Source organism: Cydia pomonella, chromosome 22, assembly GCF_033807575.1.
Source record: "Cydia pomonella isolate Wapato2018A chromosome 22, ilCydPomo1, whole genome shotgun sequence".
NCBI lineage: Eukaryota > Metazoa > Arthropoda > Insecta > Lepidoptera > Tortricidae > Cydia > Cydia pomonella.
The window spans coordinates 429,379-453,273 of NC_084724.1; the positions used below are offsets into that span (position 1 = coordinate 429,379).

General features: G+C 36.5%; 1 protein-coding gene across 1 annotated transcript in view; it reads left to right on the forward strand.

The window, feature by feature from the left end:
* The first annotated feature begins 19,877 nt into the window (after positions 1-19,877).
* LOC133530268 (KH domain-containing, RNA-binding, signal transduction-associated protein 3-like) overlaps positions 19,878-23,895 on the forward strand; it is a 404,777-nt gene continuing 400,759 nt past the window's right edge. Inside the window, exon 1 of the mRNA XM_061868145.1 lies at positions 19,878-20,171. The gene's annotated coding sequence lies outside the window, so the exon portion shown is untranslated. The remainder of the gene's footprint in view (positions 20,172-23,895) is intronic.

Consider the following 23,895-nt stretch of genomic DNA (forward strand, 5'->3'; position numbering starts at 1 on the left):
TAATTTTGAAATATTTGAAAGCATAATGGAATCCGTCCTACTTAAAATATCACCTTCTAGTAAGAAATTACTTATATGCGGCGACTATAATGTAAATATTTTGGAAAATTCAACAGTAAGTTGTAGATTGTTGAATCTTTTCAAATCATGTAATCTCAACCACATGTTTATGGAGCCTACTAGAGTGACTGCCACTAGTGCCACCTGTATAGATAATATTTTCACTGATATTTTTCCTACCGCTAAAAATGTAATCAGCAAGTTAGAATCAGACCACTTAGGCCAATTAATGGTGTTTGAGGCTGTAAGGAAAAATACCTTGCGAAAACAAATAACTTTTGTACCAGTAACCTCTGACCGCGTGGAACGAATGAAACAAAGTTTAATTCAGGCGCTACCCTTTCTGTCTTCCAACATGAGTCCTAATGATATGTATAATTCATTCTTTCACACTTTTATGGAAAATTATAATGCGATATTTACTACAAAATCGGTCATGGTTAGTGATACATCAGTTTTTAGTGAGTGGGCTACTGCAGAGTTACATCAACGAAGACGTGCATTGTATGCCTTGTATGAGGAACGGCGGTTCAATACGAGTGATGAATTTAAGGAATATGTTAAACAATATTCGAAGAAGTTTAAAATAGATTGCCATATCGCTAAGCGTAATTATATAAGTCAAACAATAAAAACTAGCTCTGATATAATTAAAACAACGTGGAAAGTAATTAATGTGGAGACTGGTAGATCAAAGCAAAGGATGAAAGATCTTAAACTAAAAATTGATGACAAATTCGTAGATTCCAGTTTAGATGTAGCAACAGAATTTGAAAAATTCTTCACCGAGGTACCAGCTTCCACAACTAAGAACTTAAATTCATCACCCTCGTCTGCCGTTACACTGTTAGAAGAGAATGTCCCAGAATGTACTAGAAACCTTAATTTTGAACATGTGAGTGCCTCAGATATATTAAAGGCGTTTAAATCAATTAATGTAAAAAAAACTAGTGACCTTTGGGGAGTCTCCGTTCATACTGTCAAATCCTTAATAGAAGTTGTAGCGCCTGACCTGGTAGTTATATTTAATAACAGTGTTGACTGCGGTGAGTTTCCTGATCTAATGAAACATAGTAAAGTCACTCCTTTATTTAAATCAGGTAGCACATCCGACCCCACTAACTTTAGACCGATATCAGTGTTACCAACATTCAGCAAAATTTTTGAAAAAATAGTTTTGAGTCAGTTATTGAAACATTTTAACATTAATAATCTAATGCACAACAAACAATTTGGTTTTACACGGGGTCGCTCAACAACCGACGCTGGTGTTGAGCTAATTAAACAGATCTTCGATGCCTGGGAGGAGTCACAGGATGCTTTAGGTATCTTCTGTGACTTATCTAAGGCCTTCGATTGCGTCTGTCATGAAACATTGATCAGGAAACTGCACTATTATGGAGTAAGAGGCTCGGCACTGAATTTAATAAAGTCTTACTTACACGGTAGAATACAAAGGGTTGATGTGAGTGGACAGCGATCACCGGGGTCATTGGTCTCTATGGGTGTACCGCAGGGATCAATATTGGGGCCGTTCCTGTTCCTTATCTACATTAATGACCTGCCTTACCTAGTAAAGACCCACCATGACATAGTATTGTTTGCAGACGATACTTCACTTATTTTCAAAGTCAAACGACAGCAACAAGCTTGCAGTGATGTAAACAATGCTATTTCTAAAGTAGTAAATTGGTTTAATGTTAATAATTTATTGTTAAATGAGAAAAAGACTAAGTGCATTAAGTTTGTTACAAGTCACATAAGGAATGAGCAAACAGGTGTCATTGTCAAGGATGAGGAATTGGAACTAGTAGATAGCACAGTTTTTCTTGGTATAACTTTAGATTCTAAACTACAATGGGGTCCCCATATTGCTAATCTCTCGAATAGACTGAGTTCTGCAGCTTTTGCAGTGAGCAAGATCCGTCAGTTAACAGACGTGAAAACAGCTCGATTAGTTTACTTTAGTTACTTTCATAGCATTATGTCATATGGTATTTTACTATGGGGTAGTGCTTCAGAGATAAATACCATTTTTGTTCTGCAGAAGAGGGCTATTCGTGCAATATATAAAATGTACCATAGAGACACACTTAGAGATAAGTTTAAGGACATTAACATAATGACAGTACACTGTCAATATATTTATGAGAATATTCTGTATGTACATAAAAACATTGCCAGTTTTAAGAAAAACTGTGAAATACATAATATTAATACTAGAAATAAGCATAAGCTCGCAGTGCCCTTCACTAGGCTCCATAAAATTAAGAAATCATTCATGGGTAATTGTGTAAGATTTTACAATAAACTTCCTAATATTATAACTGAATTGTCTGTTAGTAAATTTAAAAATTATGTAAAACGTAAGCTTATCTCTAAAGCCTATTATAGCACACAAGACTACATGAATGATGAAACACCGTGGGATTAAGTGTGATTGTAAAGAATGAATTATTTATTGTTATGTTATTAATGATGAAATTGATAATTCAATGTATATATATACCGTATTTTTTGACATTTAGATTTTATTCTAGAAAGGTTCTAGACTAGTATTTTTATACAATTTTGATGTTTGACGATCTTTTTGTGAAATTCTTATTATTAAGTTTACCATATCTATAATAGTTCAATGTTTTTTTTAGAACAATAATAACTGCATCAATAAATTGCTCTGATATTTAGATTAAGATGATATTTGTAAAATTTGACGATTTAAAAGTGCTTGTTGCTAGGCCTATTTGAATAAAGAATATTTTGATTTTGATTTTGATTTTTTTGATTTAAAACAAAGACTTAAAAAAGCGGCCAAGTGCGAGTCGGACTCGCCCATGAAGGGTTCCGTACCATTTATGACGTATTAAAAATCCTCAAGCCCCCTCCAGACTATGCGCGTGAATCGCGGCGCGACTTCGCGGAGCGAACATACCGCGACGTTGACGTAGTCTCCACACTCGCATAACTTCACGGCGATTTCGAAGTTTGGTTCGCGGCAAGATGGCGCCGAAGCGTCAGCTGATCGGATTTAGTTTGCGGCAAGGCACTGATTCAAACTGGGAACTGGCAAATTGATTTTTGGTTGATCAAGTTCGCACCCAATATAACCAAGTAGCCGCCATAGAAGATTATGACAGTTTAACAGATTAACCGACTCGTGAGCGAATTGCGGCGCGAAGCGATCGCGAATGTGGAGTCTTGCAAGTTCGCGCTTCGCGTCTCCTTTGACGCGGGCCAAATAGAGACAAAAAACGGGGATTAAGGCGCGAAGGCGTGAACAATATGCGAAATCGACGCGAGGGCCCTTCACACTCGCGTTCGCGGCTGGCTACGCGCTTCTCATATAAATAATTAAAAGACAAAAAAATTAAACCAGACAAACACAAGAACCGAATGACCTCACGTAAATGATACTCAATAGTAAAGTAGTAACATAACATCTAGCCCGGTGTCCGTGTCACCGCTCCACAAACAGCACCCGTTCATGAGTATGACGCGTGTCTCAGCCATCGCCTCCCTCAACCTTCATTCGGGAAAGTGGCGACCCGATCAACGACGCCACCGCAAGTAAATAATTTTAAGCGTGTATGAAATGTTCAAGCTGCCTGGATGTACTTCAAAACTACAGGGCCGATTTTGGTGAATGCGAAGTCGGTAAATGGATTTTAACACCGGTGACAAGGAAATGCAGCAACTTCTACTGCTGACTGTATCAGCTTGCTCGGTCTTGTGAATGATTTTGTCATAAAATCAAGTTTTCAAGACGTCAGGTGCATATTTTATTATGCAGATGGGTCTCGGCATAGAGAAATAAGCATAGTGTTTACATCATACATCAGTTTTTTTTTACCAAACCGCTTATTATTTTCATAGTCGACATCTAGCGTCAAGTGGCGGATTTATTAGTACTGTTACTTGACAATAGATGTCGCGACGAACGAAAAGTCTAATGCTCAACAATTTCCAGCTAATATTATAACCGGATTACCCGGAACTCTATTTTCAACTCCTTCTCCTTGTAATGTTAGTTGTAAATAGTTGAGCAACGCATTTTTCATCAGTCGCGACACTCGTGACATCTAGTGTCAAATGGCGGTACTGGGGGCCTACCGGGAAAATCGAAATTTGCAAATTGCGGGGATCTTTCTCTTTTACTCTCACTAAGACGTAATTAGAGTGACTGAGAAAAATGCCCGCAATTGACGAACTTCGATTTTCGCGGTAGGCCTCCTGATATGTCCACTACTTGACCGTAGATGTCGACTACGAAAATAATAAGCGTTTGCGTAAAAAAAACTGATGTATGGAATGAACACACTATGCATAATAATTTCTCTATGATCTCGGTAATGTATCTGTGGTAGGTAACTTTAATTCGTGTCGTTGGGCGCCATCTAGTGCTTAAGCGGTGAAGTTGTACCATTTGGCTGCATAGCTAATGTATGTCACAGTACGGTATTAATTCGTACTACCCTAGAAATAACCGGAAATATCAATATATATGACCCAACCAAGTATCAATGAAATGAAATGAAATGAAAATCTTTGTTTTCAGACAACTATGGGTCCCATAGATAAATACCTTAACACTAGCATACATATCATAAAATATATCTTAAAAACTAAAATACACACTATGGCTGCGATGCATTTCGCAACCCGGCTGTGTCAGGGAGCCGGCCGCGGAACCGACGAAACTTGACACCCTTCGGCCAAAACTCCTCCTTTCTGAAGGTCGCTAGATGTTCAGTCGGAACGCTCACCACAAAAGAATAATACTTTAACGATCGGAACGTATGAGATGATCGGTGATACACCATTGTCATTCGTAATTTGAACGTCGCTCGGAAGTTTGAACGAGATAACGCTATGCGCGTATTATAGCGACATCCCGCTCGCACGTCGCTCCGACGTAATGGGCCATGCTCCTACTAAATATCATAATCTTTAAACTTAATAATCTTTTTACAAGCTTTAATTTAACTTGCCCTGTTAGTATGTATGTATATTTGTTAGTGTGTGTCAAATCATGGAAGCTAAATTTGACCATGAATTGTTAGACTCACTATTCCAACTGTGCCCAAAAATCTCTTGAGACCACGAAGTCACAAGCTTTTGGCAGTCCCAATTACTCGCCAAAATCTCACCAGCTGTGCGGGCTTTAATCCTGCTGTACCTTCTGTCATGGGCACCAGATTGTGATATGTTTGCAAGTCGATAGATGACTGTGTGCTGTGTATCAAATGTGTCTGCGGTACTGGGAGGTGATGGACGAAAGTTGATTGTGTTGTGATCTGTTTTTCCTATGGTGTAATCCTATTTTATAATCTGAATTGAGCTTTGGTTTCGACTGTAATGCTGTATATTATGTTTCCAATAAATAAATATAGACTTGTCAAAAGCCGCACACAAAGTTCCGGGCCCTATTTATAACAGACACTTCACATTCAACCGGAATTTAGAACAGCGCAGCCACACGATACTGAAACTTAGATTAAGTTGAATTTAGTTCGCGACATGGTAATGGCGTGCTAATGGTAATACTTCGACACCTGTAGATTGGGACCTTTTCCTTTGAAAACTTTTCATAATATTGTCCTCTTTTACCGCGATTATTCATGACTTAAAACCATTTAAATGGATTACATTATACTAGGTACGCGATATAATCACTTTTATACGATTTATTTCATATTACCATAGAGAAATACATCAGTTTTGTTGCCAGAACGCTTATTATTTTCGTAGTCGACATCTAGCGGCAAGTAGCGGAATTATCAGTACCGCCTACACCTAAGGGTATTTAAATAAAAGTAAAAAAATCTACTCTCAATGGCTCCTCGACACAGTTGAGAGTAGATGAAAACATAACATGATCAAATAATGTAGGTTAAAGTCAGGTCGTTCAGTGACAGATCCAGGCGGTTTTGTATTTGATTGGTTAACCAATAAATGTTATAACTACCCGAAAATGTACAAATTGTTTGTTTACTTTTATTAACATTAAGATAATTAATAATAATAATCATTTCAAGGCGTAGGGATGTGACGACCCCATCGCCCGCTAGTTTTACCAGTGCAATCAGTCAACGCAGGGCAGCTTGTGGCGAGCTGTTGGGGAGTAGCGACCTCACGTACCCGAGTGCTCCTGGGGAGTTCTGTTACCCGCAAGGAGGGTGGGTGGGACAGGATTCTCTGCCTCTGGCTTGCCTTAGCCGACCAGCCAGAGTGGAGTCGTTTGAGCTATAAGCTCCAGGGGTGGAAGTGAAAAATTGCATAAGACGCGAGTTGGCGCAGTGGCTGCTTGCAGCTACTGGGTAGAAAGCGGCGTACACCTCTCGACACCCCTGAGCCGCTCACACCGGTGTTGCCCTTGAGCCATCCTAGATGTCGCTTTTTGTGGGGGCCCATCTTGTGGGGGCGAGTCACCGTCTGCCGGAAATAAAATTGAATACCGTTTTATTAGGCAGGCGTCCGGGTTTTTATCCCATAGCCCAGTATTTAATCCATCGCTTTCACCCAATAGCCCAGTTTATTTTAGATTCCATCAACTCTCAAATAGTCCTTACACCCTGGCGGGTGCTGCCTCTGCGTGCGTCCCATGACGCGGGCAAGGGCAACATCCGCTAGGTGTACCCCTTACATTTCATTAAAGTGTCAAAAGGGCCTCTACGTGTTGGCTTCGGCTCCGCGCACGCGTCCCAAAGGTCCGGAACACCATTGTTCCGTGATGGGAAAGACATAATAATTTAAGTTAATTTTATTTCATTAAGATACAGAGTATAGATAAAAAGTGAAAATCGAACTGGTTAAACTTGTATACTGTCAAGTGAGATAACTGGGAACAGGTGGGGTAACATTAAACGGACTATTCCTCCATTATCAACATCACACTAACATCTACAGTACTACGAGATCAGAAAGTGATGTCAAACCAATAAAGATCATGTTTTAAAAGTTCGAATTCCTCTGGGCCTTAAAATAATATTTTGGCAGACAAAAAGGCAAAGCTGGGTAGTATTTTAAGCTTATTATTTGTAGTTAAATCCATTTCTAAAAGGACATATGAACGCTACTATTGCTTCAATAGACGTATACTTAAGCCTTTTTGAAATTACTTGAATGTCAGTTGACAGAGACCTTTTCTTCAAAAGAGAAATAATTTGGGACATAATAGGCTTAGAAGAGGTTGTTGTTTAATGAACTCTATGTGTTAAGATGATAGTCTATAGCTTCTAGTAGTCCTCATTTTCCTGTCTCGATATTGACGCAATGGAAATAGTTATTTGTACAACAAGAGAGCAAAGTTTGATATTTCTTCGAGTGCTTGTTTTGAGTCCCGTGCAAGCGAAAGATTCTATAATAGATTCACGAGCGTAGCGAGTGAATCTAATTTAGAATCTTGAGCGTAGTAAGGGACTCAAAAGCGCACGAGATGTAAATAACTTTGATCTCGTGTAGTACACAAAAATTTTCACGTCAGTCAGCCATCAAAAAATACAACCTGAAAAAATGTAATCCAGACGCAAGGATCACTATTTCACTCATTTTTTCTGAAGGTATTCTAACAATTAACACTAATTACCGCAATAAAACTAAACGAAAGAAATTTCAATGAAATAATACGAAAATAATGAATAACGAACATCAATTGACAGTTCAACCGACAACTTTTTTTTGTAAAAAAAAACTTTGTAAAATACGGTCCGAATTGCGGATACTACTATTTGTCAACTATAGTAGAGATCGTTAAAAGTAGTTAAGTAGAATTATTTACTGCGTAACAATTGCGTAAATTTGTATAAGTTCATTGTTTTGATTTTATGATAAAATACGCAAAATATGGTGTTTTTATTAAATTTTAAACTTTTATTACATTAATTAATTATTACGAATGAAGACTCGTAGGGTGTTTTGGAACGATGCAGTCTAACTTATTTCGGGGGTCTATTATAAACCGTCAATATACCGTTGAATTACGTATGCACTTTTTTGTCCCTTTCTTTTTGCTAATGACGTGAAAGGGACAAAGACAATAGAATCCAAATATTTCGAACTTGTATTAGGCCCCGCACGTTGAAATGACATTCGAATCTAAAGGTCACTTGAATGTTATTTTGTCTCACTCGGTGAGCAAAATGCGATTTTGCTCACTGTTTTTAAGCAGCAAATTACCCTTGTTCCAGCTGCTGACGTGAAAATATTTTTACACAATTTACTGTAAATTAACCATTGCTACGGAAATCAAGGGAAGCAAATCAAAAAATCGAAAAAGAGTGAAACTGAAGGGCGTCTGACTTTTTATTCGGTTTTTCGATTCGCTCACTAGATATTTATAGATATTGTATATACTAAGGTGAGGTAGGGGAAGTGCGCCATGCTGTTTAAGTGCGCCTACCTTGAATATATCGAAAACTGCTTATGTACTACTAATATTACTAGTATTCTACAATACTCTTAGAGTCTAAGCGGCATGGCGCACTTCCCCTACCTCACCTTATATATATTTAAAGTATTTACACATTTGACGACCGGTTTGGCCTAGTGGGTAGTGACCCTGCCTACGAAGCTGATGGTCCCGGGTTCAAATCCTGGTAAGGGCATTTATTCTTGTGATGAGCATGGATATTTGTTCATTAGTCATGGGTGTTTTCTATGTATTTAAGTATTTATAAATATTTATATGTTATATATATCGTTGTCTAAGTACCCTCAACACAAGCCTTATTGAGCTTACTGTGGGACTTAGTCAATTTGTGTAATGATGTCCTATAATATTTATTTATTTATTTATTATTTATATACTTTGTTTTTTTCAATAAAAGACACTCAAATTCAAACTGTTTTCCCTTTTTCTACTGCAAAAAAAAAAAAGAAGTATGTAGGTACGTAAAGAAAATATCTATAGTCAAACCAAGATAAGTTGGGAGCAATTTTGTTAGCCCGGACGGTGCACGTGTTATTTCAAACGTCAAACTTCCATGAAATTATGACGTTTTCTTGACACTTGCACCGTCTGTGCTGTCAAAATCACCGCCAACTTATCTTGGTCTGACTCTACATCATTTTCCGAAAAAGTAAAATCTTTGTTTATCTTTAAATATAGGATATTTCATCATTCGCTTTATTTTGATCTAGCTAAAAGAGAAAGCAGTCGCCAGAATACCCTCTAATTAGTAATTGATGTTGCCTCCTATAATGGATCGGGAATATCGCTAAGCCGGCAGATGCTCCCATGATTGCTTTTCGAACAATAGATGTTGATTGCAAGGATAAATAATGCTATACAATGTATGGAAGATGTATTGTGTGTGTAGGAACTCGAGTATATTGAGCCTAAATTTGAAGAAATTGACTCGTTTTTAAAAGACCGCTAAAAAACATAAGGTGCAGTAAGAGTGAGAGACGATCATTCCTATTCAGCGTAAGCACGAGCGGAGATGGAAGTCTATCTGGAAGTGAGTGCCTGGGAGTGAGCTGCAGAAATGCTGATGCTTTTAACCGCTTAGGATTTTTCATCGAGCATGTTCGTATCGCCGCTGGTACGAAGTTACACGAAGTTTTGTCTTATTCATCAGACTGATTCGAAGAATGATTAAGACACGTTTAAGATCTTTAAAGAGACCGATAACTAAATGACATGTCAAAATTGTCATTTATTTCGATTCCGCTGTGATCCCAATAAGATCTATCTACGATATTTCTAACGTCAAAGTGGCATTCGTTGCCCGAATCGAGCTGCTTCTGTCAATTATACGACATACAAACGATATCTTATCTAAACCAGAACTTATCGTTATCGTATATTATTCTTCTATTTAAGCACACCCTATATTTAGCCAACACTAACGCAACTAGTTCAATCATAAAATTACTCATTCGAGGGTTAAAAACGACGATGAAGCGCTTCGAGAAAAGCTAGGTAGTGCCCTGACGCTTCGCTTGGCTCGTCTTGGCAGAAACATACTGAACAAGATTTAGCAAACGTCTAGTCTCCTAATTTTAATTTTAAGCTTTATAGCGTCTACCAGCTGTAATTTATATTTAAAACAAACCTATGCATGTGTTCATATAATTTGGAAGTGATAAATGTCGCCATTTTTAAGTATTAGTGTTAAGTAAATGGTCACGCACTGTGCGGTTTAAGAGGAACTTCCTCCCGCGCACGCTCCGGTTGTGGAATGAGCTACCTGCCGAGGTTTTCCCGAGGGTCTACAGTATGAGGTTCTTCAAAAAAGGAGTGTACAGATTTTTAAAGGGTCGGCAACGCGCATGTAACACCTCTGGAGTTGCAGGCGTCCATAGGCTGCGGTGACTGCTTGCCATCGGGCGGGCCGTATGCTTGCTTGCCACCGTCGTGGTATAAAAAAAAGTATAGTATCAGTCTGTTTATTTAAATAAAACTACTGTCAGACCTAGTGAAAATTGTCTTAGGACGTAGGCTATATCTACATTTTGAAGTCATGCCTGTAAATTTTATTGGCCTGTATCTGTTTTTTACCCCAATAAAGAAAATAAAATAAAAATAAATAAAATTGAAAGTGTAGGTAATCAAAATCACACTTAATTAGAAACGAAATCATTTACCTATATAATGGTAAAGTTCCCTGTAATAAAAGACATGTATATCGGAACCGGTTTTTTGCTAAAACTTCGAAATAAAGATATATTTCCGTTTAACTTCCACTCCAAATGTGTTATCTTATACTCAGTTGTGTTTTTAGATAACTACTTCGTATTATTAAATTGCCCAATTAGAAATGAAATAATTAACAAAGAACGAAAAAATACCGTTTATGTTCCTATACAAAAAATACCGGTTTCCGATCCCTTGTATCCTTAAACCCTTTTCCATCTTTCTCAAAGTAATCAAATCCACAGAAATAAAACACCCTCTACATACCGATACCAACGCCCCCTGTATAAATAATGAGCTCCCAAAAAGGTTCGACTGCTAAACGTTCCTTAAATAATTAAAAAAGTTTAATTATTTTACAACCAATAAGTACATTGGATTCAAGATTGGGTTAACATTTCTGGGTATTTGAATCCTATAAGCAATTAAATACATTTGATTATGAATCTTAAAACAATGCTGTAAAGATTCGTTTTTGATTGATTCAGGAGGTTGATAGGGCGTTTTGAGTTTATAAGTGTAAGGAGGGTTTTGTTGAAGTTACTATAGCTTAGCTAGCGTTCGACTCAGTTGAACCAAAGGTCTATAGCAAAAGACACCAGGGGGCTTGCCCATCGTTGGTAGAAACTAATCAGAAATCATTGCACAACATAACAAAAGAAAGAAACATTGAATAAATAAATAGTTTACCACGAAATGGTCCCGCCTCAGCATTAATGCTAACTCAAAAGTCAGCGCTGATCTTCCGGCGAGACCATTTGTGGGTCACGAACGCAGCTGTACGACACGGCATAAAACTGAACGCGGCTTTGCAGAGACTAGGTCTCCATTTTCAAGCAAGAACCAGGGACCGGAAACCGGTATTTTTTGTATGGGAACGAAAACGGTATTTTTTCGTTCTTTGTTAATTATTTCATTTCTAATTGGGCAATCTAATAATACGAAGTCGTTATCAAAAAAAACAACCGAGTCATATATTTGGAGTATAAAATAAACCGAAATATATGTTTATTTCAAAGTTTTTCCAAAAAACCGGTTCCGATCCCTGGCAAGAACAGTGCATGAGTGAGTAGTGGTCACGTTGGGCGGCAGTAGCGTACTGAAGTGTCGACGTGTTGCCTCCCTGTCACACTTACGTACGAATTTACAAGTGCGATAGAGAGGCAACACTTCGAACGTGGTTCGCGGTAGGCCCTCTGCTGCACGCTGCGTCGCGCGAACACGTGAGTGAAATAGTAAAATTATATTAACACCTTTTAAAATCGTTCCAAAACCGTTATATTATTTAGTTCATTAAAAACCGGTTATAGATGGAACGCAAACCAAAAAAATCACGTTCTCTTCTCTAACAGGTAAGAGGGACCGGAATTTTATGGTTTGCGGGTAACGATACAATACCGGTTACTCTCGGCTTTCGGAGACTCGGTTAAACTCGTTGTCATACGTGTAAGAGACAACAATAACTTACTTGTTCTATCTTGCTTCGATATTTTCAATTTAACCGGTTCATTTCGTTCCATAAAAATGAAAGGCAAACTAGGTCCATGGGGTCCCAGCGCGCACAAGTTTTTTGGAGAAATCGTGAAACGTCTGGTTGACGGAACTGGTGACCGAAGAGCTGGCGGCTTCCTCGCACAACGTATCAGTATTGCGATACAACGAGGAAATGCCGCCAGCATCCTTGGTACAATGCCTCAAGGGCCTATTTTAGATATAAGCTAGTTATAATAATCATCTGTATATATCCATTATGTATTCTGTTATTGTAAATAAATAATTTAGCATTGTCTAAGGCAAACGAATTGATACCTCAATAAAACAGTTCTTTAACCGGTAACCGCAAACGGAAACGAAATCGTTTTCGAGCTAAGAAAAGTTAAGGAATGAAACCGGTTTGAAAACTAAAATGGTTTTCGAGCTGAGAAATAGTCACGTGCCTTTTCGTAGCATCCGACATCCAGGTACATTTATTTCGTTTGGCTTTTGGTGATGTATTATTGTCATTTTGGCTAGGCGCGCGGAGCGCCCCACGTTGGGCGCCAATAGTGACGCAAGGTTTCCTTGATTACCGCGATCTAATAAAGTGTCATGTGTAAGGATACTGTTTAGTTTATATAGATATTTTGTCATTATAATACATTTTTCTAGATTAAATAAGCTAACTATAGTATTAAAAGTATTTGTAACGATCGATCACGTGAAGAGTCACGTGATCGATCCCTCCATCTTAAATATTGAACGAGCATTCGGGAGGTGACATTCGAACGATGACAGTCGAACGATGACAGTCGATGCAAATTACAAGTGGTTACGTTGATTGTATTATTAGCAGGTCAGTACGTTTTGTTTTGTTAGAACTCGATACAATATAATTGCTTGTCTGAGCGACAAGCGTACTACTGTCGTGTGGTTAGTTAGATTGGAAGAGGTTATATTCATTGTGCCAAATAAATGTATTTTGATCACACCTACCGTTCTTTTAATATTAAGGTTAGACCCCTTATATCTCAGAAGTGAGGATAGGCGAGTATTTTAACAAATCACTCGTTTATCCCGCCTGCAAAAGTTAATTAATCGGCCCTGGCACAATGAATACAATTACTGACGCATAACGACTGATGATATTGTTTGTCTATGTTTGACCACTTATTTTGACTAATAATTTTTTTATGTGAGGTTAGTGCTCACACTTAAATAATGTTAGCTTATAAGACAACTAAATAAATAAAAATAGTAAACGAAATAATAAAATATTATAATGTAATAACATCATAAAACTGAATTAGCTTACGTGAGAAATATTAAACGAGTGCATACGTTAAAATTAAAACGTATGCTTGTCAGGACAAGGTCAGGACAGGATCTGAGTTGTTAGGACAAAAATAACAGTTACTTATTTTACACTAGATAATTATAATTTCCTCCTCCTACTTGCATCGGTTTCCTCATCACTGAACGTAGTTGCCACTTCGAGGGAACAGTTTCTCTTTGACAATTTACCGCCACCTCCATCTGTCGCCAAATGTAGGGCACCGTGGAGCCCGGATTGGTGGCGTGGAGCGTGGATTAATTTCCAATAAATCCAATAAGTAAAATATAAAACCTAAGGTTGATTGTTGCATTTTAATTAGAATAGTTTCATTTTTACTTCATTATACAATTAATTTCAATTACAACGGTCTGATTTAATAATGTTTTGATTGGTTCGCAATCAGCGACGGAATATATATATATATAGACAACGCTCTCCATAGAAAATACCAGCCATACTGACACTGACAGCTACCCCTTCACCGTGAATATATCCTTGCAGCTTCGAATTATATTCAATAAACTAATTCCTGCTATTAAACAAAAAGTTGTGATTGATCAATAAAAGTTTTGATTGCCTATAATAAAATTCTATGCGTCAAACCGTTGTTGCGTTACAATATTTTGGCGTTGTCAAATCTTACAATAATTATACTAAGATGGAACCAATTCATATAAATTATTGTTTGACGAGTATTTATTGTCAAGATTAGGCATGTTTATACTTTATAAGTGTATGTCGGTACATACAAAATTTGAAACGTAATGTTAATATGTATTATGTGTTTTGGAACAATGAAAGTACATACAAAATTTTATAAAATGCCAGTGTTGAATGTTTCCCAAGTTTAATATACGTTTTTAGTTATGTATCAATAAAATGTAAATAATACAAAACAACAACGCAATATGAAAAGAAACCTGAAGTTAAAATATTATAAGTGAGACGACGTTTTATTTTAATATTTTGAAATTTAATAAAGTATTTAACTATTTATCATACGACCTTTTGTTGGGATGTTACTAGATTCAATTGAACTCTCCGAGATATTTTCAGTACGTGCCATCTGAAATATTATTCTTAACTGAATATATTGTTTTGTTTTAAATATAATACATATGAAATAACCAAATCTTCAAGTCCCACTTATCCATTTTCTGTCTGATAGTAATAAATTTCTTTGAAATGTGCGCTACAAATTCGCGTGTTTGGCTAGGGAACCAAGTGAATCAACCTGGTGCCTGCCTGTTTAAAGTAACAGCATTTTTGTCCAAAGAATTTTCTGTTCCGGTCAGGGATTGTGCAACCGGTTTTATTTAATACCTGTAAATAAATTCTCAAACTAATACCGCTATAAAAAGAATAGCTATATTCCTATTAGAGGTATTGTTTTGATTTTGCTTTTGTTTTTACCGTTATATATAGACTATTTACAATATTAAATACCTTTATTCAATATCGCCATTCATTGTACTTGAAAGGTAAGATGTCAATCAGACACTACTACTAAATCACAACAAATAGATCTAATACTGTAACGTCACGTGATAATATTTTGCATAGCTGGCTGAAGTGTAGTAGTAGTACCTAGATTAATATTATTTGCTTCTGAAAGTAAATTATTTAAGTAACGATGTCCTTCATTTTTATTCGCAAAGGAAAAGCCTTGCCAAAGTACTAAGTCTGAAATATTCTGACAATTTAGCAATACGCAAAGCGCAACATCTTCGAAGTCACAAATAAAGGAGTGTATTGACATTGACATGTATAACCGGTAATGGTTTTTAAGGGTAAAATGTCAAATACAGATATTGTTGTCTAATGGCAAAATCACTAATAGACATGAGTACCGTTATTGATTATACCTGTAATCAAAGCTTTAGTGATAAAAATTGCAAAATACAACTATAACCGGTTATACCTAATTTAAAACCGGTAGTCAGAATACCGGTAACGATCCTTGGTTCCGGTCCTTTGTGAAACTTGAATAAATAAAACAGGAAGTTTATCGGCAAGAAATTTGCACCGTACTTGATATTTTACATAAGAACAAGTAATTGGAGTTCCTTTAAAGTAAAATGTTGCATAACGCCATCTCATTCTGTCACCCCGTATCAAAGTATGCCCAAAAGGGCATGAGTTATTATGAAACTAATACATATAGTTACGACATTTGGTTTAGCGTATTAGTCTACAACAGTCTGTTAATTTAAATAATGATTTATCATGTTTAGGAATTAAACTTACACAAACCAATTAATCCCATTCTTCTTCTTGTGTTGTATTGAATTTTTGGTACCAATAAACGCACAATAAGGCATTTGATATAGGTTTCTGAATTAATAATTTTGTATGGGCTGACATGTTATGCCACAGAAGGCTGCTGTCGTACTAAAGCTGTCTAATTCCGCCTAGTACAGTCAATTCACTGATTTAAACCTTCACGATTTTTACACATCTTTAACTTATACAAATGGGACTTAATCGCTTAAGTTTTAAATTTACCTCCGACGTTTCAAGGACGGTGTTGTCGGAGAAGACTGGCTAAAGTTGACATCAACATTTACATTAGAAAATCGCGCGAGTTTTTCGAACTACCCGCACAGTCGATTCGTTTTCGGCACAGTAGCCGAGGGGTCATTTTTGAGCCCAAGTCAGTCTTTTATAGTTATTCTAGTTCGATGTTCGCAATAAAATGGTTTTTTTATTGTACTTTTATTGAAAATATATATTTTTACATTATGCTTAAAGTTAGATGCATGATGGTGTGGCAATGATGCAAACTTGCCTATTCTTTTTATTAGTTTTTTTTATTGTTCGAATTCCCTAGGTGAGCTTGAGTTTGCTCGTCTTACATTTATATGAACAAATTGAATAGTTGTTTATTCAAATAGTGATCAAATTATTGGTATAAAGAAAATAAACGATATGATAAATAAATCAATAATAAATCTATATAATAGATTCATATACATAAATACCTTGTGATGTTAGGATAATTTTAATGTAACATGACGAGGGGAATTAAGATGATTTTTATAAGGAAAATAATGAAACCGTTTTGACGCGGCCTGAGACGTTATTTCAGGCTGCGAAAAACACTTATAATTGATGCAAATTTAGAGTTTTGAAAATAACTGAAACTTGTTAAAATTTCAAATCTCATATATTGTGTAGAGATTCATTCATAACGGCCTGAAACGATATTTAAGGCTGCTGATGGCGACTGAAACTCGTGATAAATTCCAATGTTTTGACATTGCGTAAGGTATCAAGAAATGGCTTGAAACGATATTTCAGGCTACTGAAAACGACTGAAACTTGATTTAAAATTAATATATTTTTATATAGTGTAGTTTTATCAGAAAGGACCTGACATGTCGCTTTCTGAAAACTCTCAGGACTTGATGAAATTTAATAAATTGGCAGGGGTGATATTTCGGACTGTTACAGCTTGTTTGAAATGCTAATATTATAGTTTTAATGGTATTAGAAATTAATAATAAAACTTAACTGAAATCAAGGTATCCTGTCGGCTGATAGAGCTCTTTTAAAAGTACAACGTGTTTTCTACCTAATCATATTTTAAGCATATGTTGCAAAATGCCGCATCGTAATGTTTTTGTAAGGACGATTAAAAATTTGAATGAACAATGATATTATCCGAACAAATCTAAGTTTCAGTGATGGACGCAAATGACGATAAGGTCAGCAATAATGGGCGCAGAGAGAAGCGCAGCTCCGATCATAATGTCGCGGAAGTGGACGTTAACGAATGTGAGATTCGGGAACGTCCAACGCCTAAATCATCTACCATGCCAAGTGAGGGAGCGGAAGGGAGCCTGAAAGGTAGGCAAAGCCGCAAACACTTGCTGTATGATGAAGAGTATGATTGCGAGTTACGGTGTGAGAGAGCGCCACGTTCACGAACACCAAATTTGGGTCCAGACATGTTCCGTGCAGTTGAAGCATGTCGCCATAGACGCACGGGCGCGCAAGAAATTGCGGATGGTAGTGGAGTTCCTCTTATGAAGACAACTAGCATAATTATAAGCATCCGCGACATCATGTAAGTCCAATACGGTATGGACGCATGGAGAGAAAGGGGCACTATGTTTATAGTAGTAGGTCTGATGACGACTATTATATACAGATAACCTCTGAACATAAAAGGTTGTACTCTCACTCTCCATGCGTCGATCGTGTCGTAGATAGTAAGTAGACTACCTGAATGAATCTGGTGAAAATTCTATAAGTAAATTTCTAATCATCGTAAAGATGTTGAAGAGATGAAGATTCTCGAGTTCGATCCAATATCGAAAGATCAAACCATTCCTACATGGCTTACAAAAGTAGAGGAGTGTGCTGAGACTTACGGGTGGGCAGAGAAAGAGATTATACATTTCACGCTTCTGAAACTTACAGGTCTTGCTAAATGTTGGTACCAGGGTCTCAGCACTAACCTATACACGTGGTCAGAGTGGAAAAGGAAGCTTGTAGAATTATTTCCAAGTCGTGATGATTACACGGAAGTTTTAATAACTATGCTGTCCAAGAAAGCTCGATATGGAGATTCACTTGAGCACTATTACTATGATAAACTTAATTAATTATTATTTTATTATTATCTTTATTTGTCTTGGGTGTTAAGTTAGTAAAAGTAAAATAAAAAAAAATAAAAACATACGATGATATTGGGACGACGACACTGAAAGTCCAAATGGAATGGGTCTGAGTAATCATCATGGCTAGTTAGCATGGCTAATAGTCTAGGATATAGGTAATTTAGATTAATTGATATTTTTTGTGAATATTGCACTATTGTTATAAAATAAATGCTTTCGATTAGGCTTTGTAGACGTTAATAAATTAAATTATAATTCAAATTAAGTTATGTGAGCTGTATACTTTATGAAACTGCTAGCTTAACAGTCTAGGCGTGATTCATTTATTTAGTATAGATTTCATGTTGACACTTGGAGAGACATCTCCAAATCTTATTAGTATTAGTACTCTGACATTGGGGACCTTTTACATCTCCAGATTTAATGTATTATTTACCATAGAGACAATATGTCTCTGTTTTACTGTAGTCATTATTTATTTTAAGATAATTATAATGTAATGTTTACCTAGGTATTGGCCGTTGTATTTGTAAATGTTGTTTTATTTTTTCATGTCACTACATGATGTTACTATAAATGTTGTATTGACTTGTAAAAGAGTCCTTGAGGTCTACTTGCAGATTTACTTTTAGAATTTTGAAATTCGTATTGCTTAGTTAAAATACTTTATTTTGTAATATACTGTACCCCTAGTGTAATAAAATTCGATTTCCAAACGTGACGTACGCGTTTGCGTTTAGTCTCATTTTGTATTGGATTTCGAAAGAGCGCGCCAAGCGGGACGTTTTGGAACCTCAAAATCCTATACAAAATGAGACTTAACGTAAACGCGTTCGTCACGTTATGATGTCGATCAAAGTTACACTAGGGGTACTGATATGAAACGAGTAAATCTAAAATGTAACCTAATGGTAAATGTAGGTGAGCAAAGGGACTTGCTCTAGCAGGATGGCCGAGCTGTAAGGATACTGTTTAGTTTATATAGATATTTTGTCATTATAATACATTTTTCTAGATTAAATAAGCTAACTATAGTATTAAAAGTATTTGTAACGATCGATCACGTGAAGAGTCACGTGATCGATCCCTCCATCTTAAATATTGAACGAGCATTCGGGAGGTGACATTCGAACGATGACAGTCGAACGATGACAGTCGATGCAAATTACAAGTGGTTACGTTGATTGTATTATTAGCAGGTCAGTACGTTTTGTTTTGTTAGAACTCGATACAATATAATTGCTTGTCTGAGCGACAAGCGTACTACTGTCGTGTGGTTAGTTAGATTGGAAGAGGTTATATTCATTGTGCCAAATAAATGTATTTTGATCACACCTACCGTTCTTTTAATATTAAGGTTAGACCCCTTATACATGGTTTTGAACTGGTTTTATTAGGCATTAGCGCACATCTCACTCACGACTTACTCACTTACTTTTAATACCACATCGGTGGCAAACATGCATACGGCCCGCCTGATGGTAAGCAGTCACCTCCAGAGGTCCAGCAACTCCAGAGGTGTTACATGCTGCTTTTTTGAAGAACCCCATACTGCAAACCCCCTGCATAGTCCCCTGAGAGAACCTGGACACGGAGGTCAATCCACAGCCGGAGCGTCCGCGGGAGGAAACGGTCGTATCAAAATAAGAACAAGTAACAAGTTTTTACATCTGAATCGGTCTCTAGAATACAGCTTAACACAATCACTGCCCCCTGGCAGCTTAAAAGCAGTACCCAACTAGCGGATCGCTACTTCGGTGCGTTCTATGTTCGCTTCGCTACAAAGCGGAAAATGCGAGGCGTATAATCGAACGTAGCGCTGGCAGTGAATTAAGGGTCGATCTACACTGGCTGGCTATCACCTGCTCTGCGCACCGCTCCACTCTCAGTTAGTGTCCAGGTTCGCCCGCGGACGGACGTCGAGCGGCGAGCGGAAAACATCGCGTAATACGTAGTGTGTTGTGAAGTGCTGTGTTTTACATTTGAGGTGGTAAAGAAGTATTTGGACTACGAAGAGTTGCTGGGATAGATTATACAGGTATTTTTTGATAAGTTGTATTAAATTAATCAATTTTATTGTATATTAAGATAAGACAATACACTCGCTATTATGAATTATGGTTTTTGCGGATTTATAAAGGTGTTTTGACTGACTTTTCATTTAGGAAAATAAATTATAATAATATTCATGTGTTTTTAAATTGGAAATGTTTTGAAATACACTGTAGTTATTTTACATATTTACGTTCACGTAATTCTTTTCTTAGTTTTTGTTTAGGTTCTTAATTTATTTCTAAAATAAGCGTACTTATCTTGAAATGAATACACGCGGTTTGAGTTGTAAAATACACAATTATTTGTCTATACAGGTACTTTTTAATGACAGTATCTACCGATAATGGGAAATATGTTTTTCACGTCAGCAGCTCGAACAAGGGTAATTTGCTGCTTAAAAACAGTGAGCAAAATCGCATTTTGCTCACCGAGTGAGACAAAATAACATTCAAGTGACCTTTAGATTCGAATGTCATTTCAACGTGCGGGGCCTAATACAAGTTCGAAATATTTGGATTCTATTGCCTTTATCCCTTTCACGTCATTAGCAAAAAGAAAGAGACAAAAAAAGTGCATACGTAATTCAACGGTATATTGACGGTTTATAATAGACCCCCGAAATAAGTCAGACCGCATCGTTCCAAAACACCCTACGAGTCTTCATTCGTAATAATTAATTAATTAATAAAAGTTTAAAATTTAATAAAAACACCATATTTTACGTATTTTATTATACAATCAAAACAATGAACTTATACAAATTTACGCAATTGTTACGCAGTAAATAATTCTACTTAATTACTTTTAACGATCTCTACTATAGTTGACAAATAGTAGTATCCGCAATTCGGACCGTATCTTACAAAGTTTTTTTTTTACAAAAAAAAAAATTGTCGATTGAACTGTCAATTGATGTTCGTTAATTAATTATTTTCTTATTATTTTATTGAAATTTCTTTCGTTTTGTTTTATTGCGGTAATTAAAGTAAATTTTTAGAATACCTTCAGAAAACATGAGTGAAATAGTGATTCGTCCGTCTGGATTACATTTTTTCAGGTTGTATTTTTTGATGGCTGACTGACGTGAAAAATTTTGTGTACTACACGAGATCAAAGCTATTTACATCTCGTGCGCTTTTGAGTCCCTTACTACGCTCAAGATTCTAAATTAGATTCACTCGCTATGCTCGTGAATCTATTATAGAATCTGTCGCTTGCACAGGACTCAAAACAAGCACTCGAAGAAATATCAAACTTTGCTCTCTTGTTGTACAAATAACTATTAATTTATTTTATTGTATTCGTTTAAATTGTTGGGACATGGTGGAAAATTAATTTTCGTTTGTTACCTCAGTAATCTGAGTGTATTTTTAAGACAATCTGAAATTTAATTGTAGCATAATTTTAAATGCCATACATTTTAAATTTATTTAATATTTACTAAATGAGATAAATTAATCATAAAAAATCGAACAGCAACATATTGCTTGTTGCGTGTCATCAGAGGGCCTACCGCGAACCACGTTCGACATGTTGCCTGTCTGTCGCACTTGTAAATTCGTACGTAAGTCTGACAGGGAGGCAACCCGGCGAACGTGGTTCGAGGTAGGCCCTCAGTTGTGACAGTTGTGACGTCGCTTCAGTAAGTGCGATGCTTGAAATGATAAATTGCGCGCTGAATTTTTTATAAGGAAAGATAATAATGGTATTTTTACCAAAATGGATGAAAGTTAATTCATTTGGATCTATAATGATTACCATAGAATATTTGGTCGTATCAAAAATAAAAACTGTATTTTAAAATTAACGTAGTACAGAAATCAAGACTTGTGTTTTTTAGGAATCCGTACCCGAAGGGTAAAACGGGACCCTATTACTAAGATTCTGCTGTCCGTCTGTATGTCTGGCCGTTTGTCACCAGGCTGAATCTCATGAACCGTTATATCTGAACAGATGAAATTTTCACAGTTGATGTATTTATGTTGCCGCTATAACAACAAATACTAAAAAGTACGGAACTCTCGGCGAGCGAGTCCGACTCCGGATGGATGCCCGGATTTTTTTTCTTATGTTTTATTAAATTAACTGATGTTAATATTAAGAGAAAGAGTGCAAATCCCAAATTATCTAAACATCTTTAGTTCACATTTATAAACAATTAGACAGTTTTAATTTGTAAAACTTACGTAGATATGAAAATGTGTAGGCAATCAATAAATGTTTTTTTTTCCTATTAGGTTCTAAGTGCAAATAACATATCTGCAAAGTCTAAAATTTGTGGCCTCTTTTTGTAGAAATCCTTTTAGGGAAATCTTTTATAGGTTTGGATCGAAAAGTACACGTCTGGACGGTTAGTGTAGGGACAAGATAAATGTAGGTCTAGGGCAGGTAAAGTTTGGTACCTAATCTATATAATGAACCCCATGATAAAACCTGAGTACTAAAATATATTTTTTTAAAGAAGGATTAACGTGAAAGCGTAGGGTAGTGTTAAGTTTTTGGGCAAAGCTTGTTGCGGATTTTATCTTGTAGTTGCCTAACTAAAACAAAACAAACAAGTTCTTATAGTAAAAAAATATAATAGTAAAAATATGTACAGTAAAATAAACTAATATTCGCCAGTACGCGTGTCTAAACTAATAAAACATCGTCACTGGCCTTAACGTTCTCGAACTCCAATCTTCGTCGAGCCGAACGCTGAATTCTGGCAGCGGGTGCTATTGCGGGCTACGCAGGTCCACCAGGCGCAAGCAGATTAAAGCTTCAGCAGCGAATATCAAGAAAATAAGTGGCTTCAATCATGCGTCTTCTATTTTAAACCATAAGAAAGGACTGCAGCAATCGTGCGTTCTTAGATTTCGAGTCGGAACCTAACCCAAGCCTCATTCAGTTACAAGAGCTACGTATAAATGAGAAATTTCACCCCAAAAAAACAGAAGACGAGCGAAAAGGGCATATATTTTTATTACCGGCCAGTGCGGGTGACTGCACCATGTTGGTTTGCCATGTTACATATTTTTGACGAAGTCTGTGGCGGATCGCTCATGTAGATTTGACGAAGTTTGTTGCGGATTATCACTGATGTAGATTTGACGAAGTTTGTTGCGGATTCCGTTTAGTACCTACGCTTTTGACGAAGCCTGCGCTGTGAATTTAAATTATGGTTGTGTTTTAGTGCTGATGTTATCGTTTAATAAATTATTGGATAATAAAGAAGGAACTCAATGTCATCTCTAACATTTATTTAAATGGGAATCTTGAGCTTTTCCAGGGTTTAAAGGTATGAAGGCTGAACTAACTTTGCCACTGAGTGAATTACAATATAATTCACTAAAATAACGCGAGGAAAACAGTACAAATTTATCACTTAAGGCCCCGTAGGTTCGTGCTTTTCTCTTACTCTCACTAAGCGTACCTAAGAGTGAGTGAGATGGAAGTGCGTGCTCACGCAGATATAATGTTTTAGAATACAATACAATACAATACAAATCCTCTTTATTGCAAAACCTCAGAATAAATGTACATGGAAACACATATAATACGTAAAGAATGAGGTAAACAACAGGCGGCCTTATCGCTACAGAGTGTTCTCTATCATTTAGAATTTTAATTTGTTGTAAGTTTTATTTTCGATGAGTTGTCTCAAAAATTAAAGTGCGCATTTTTAGAAGCAATGTCCATGTTTTTTACTTTTGTACATAAATTAA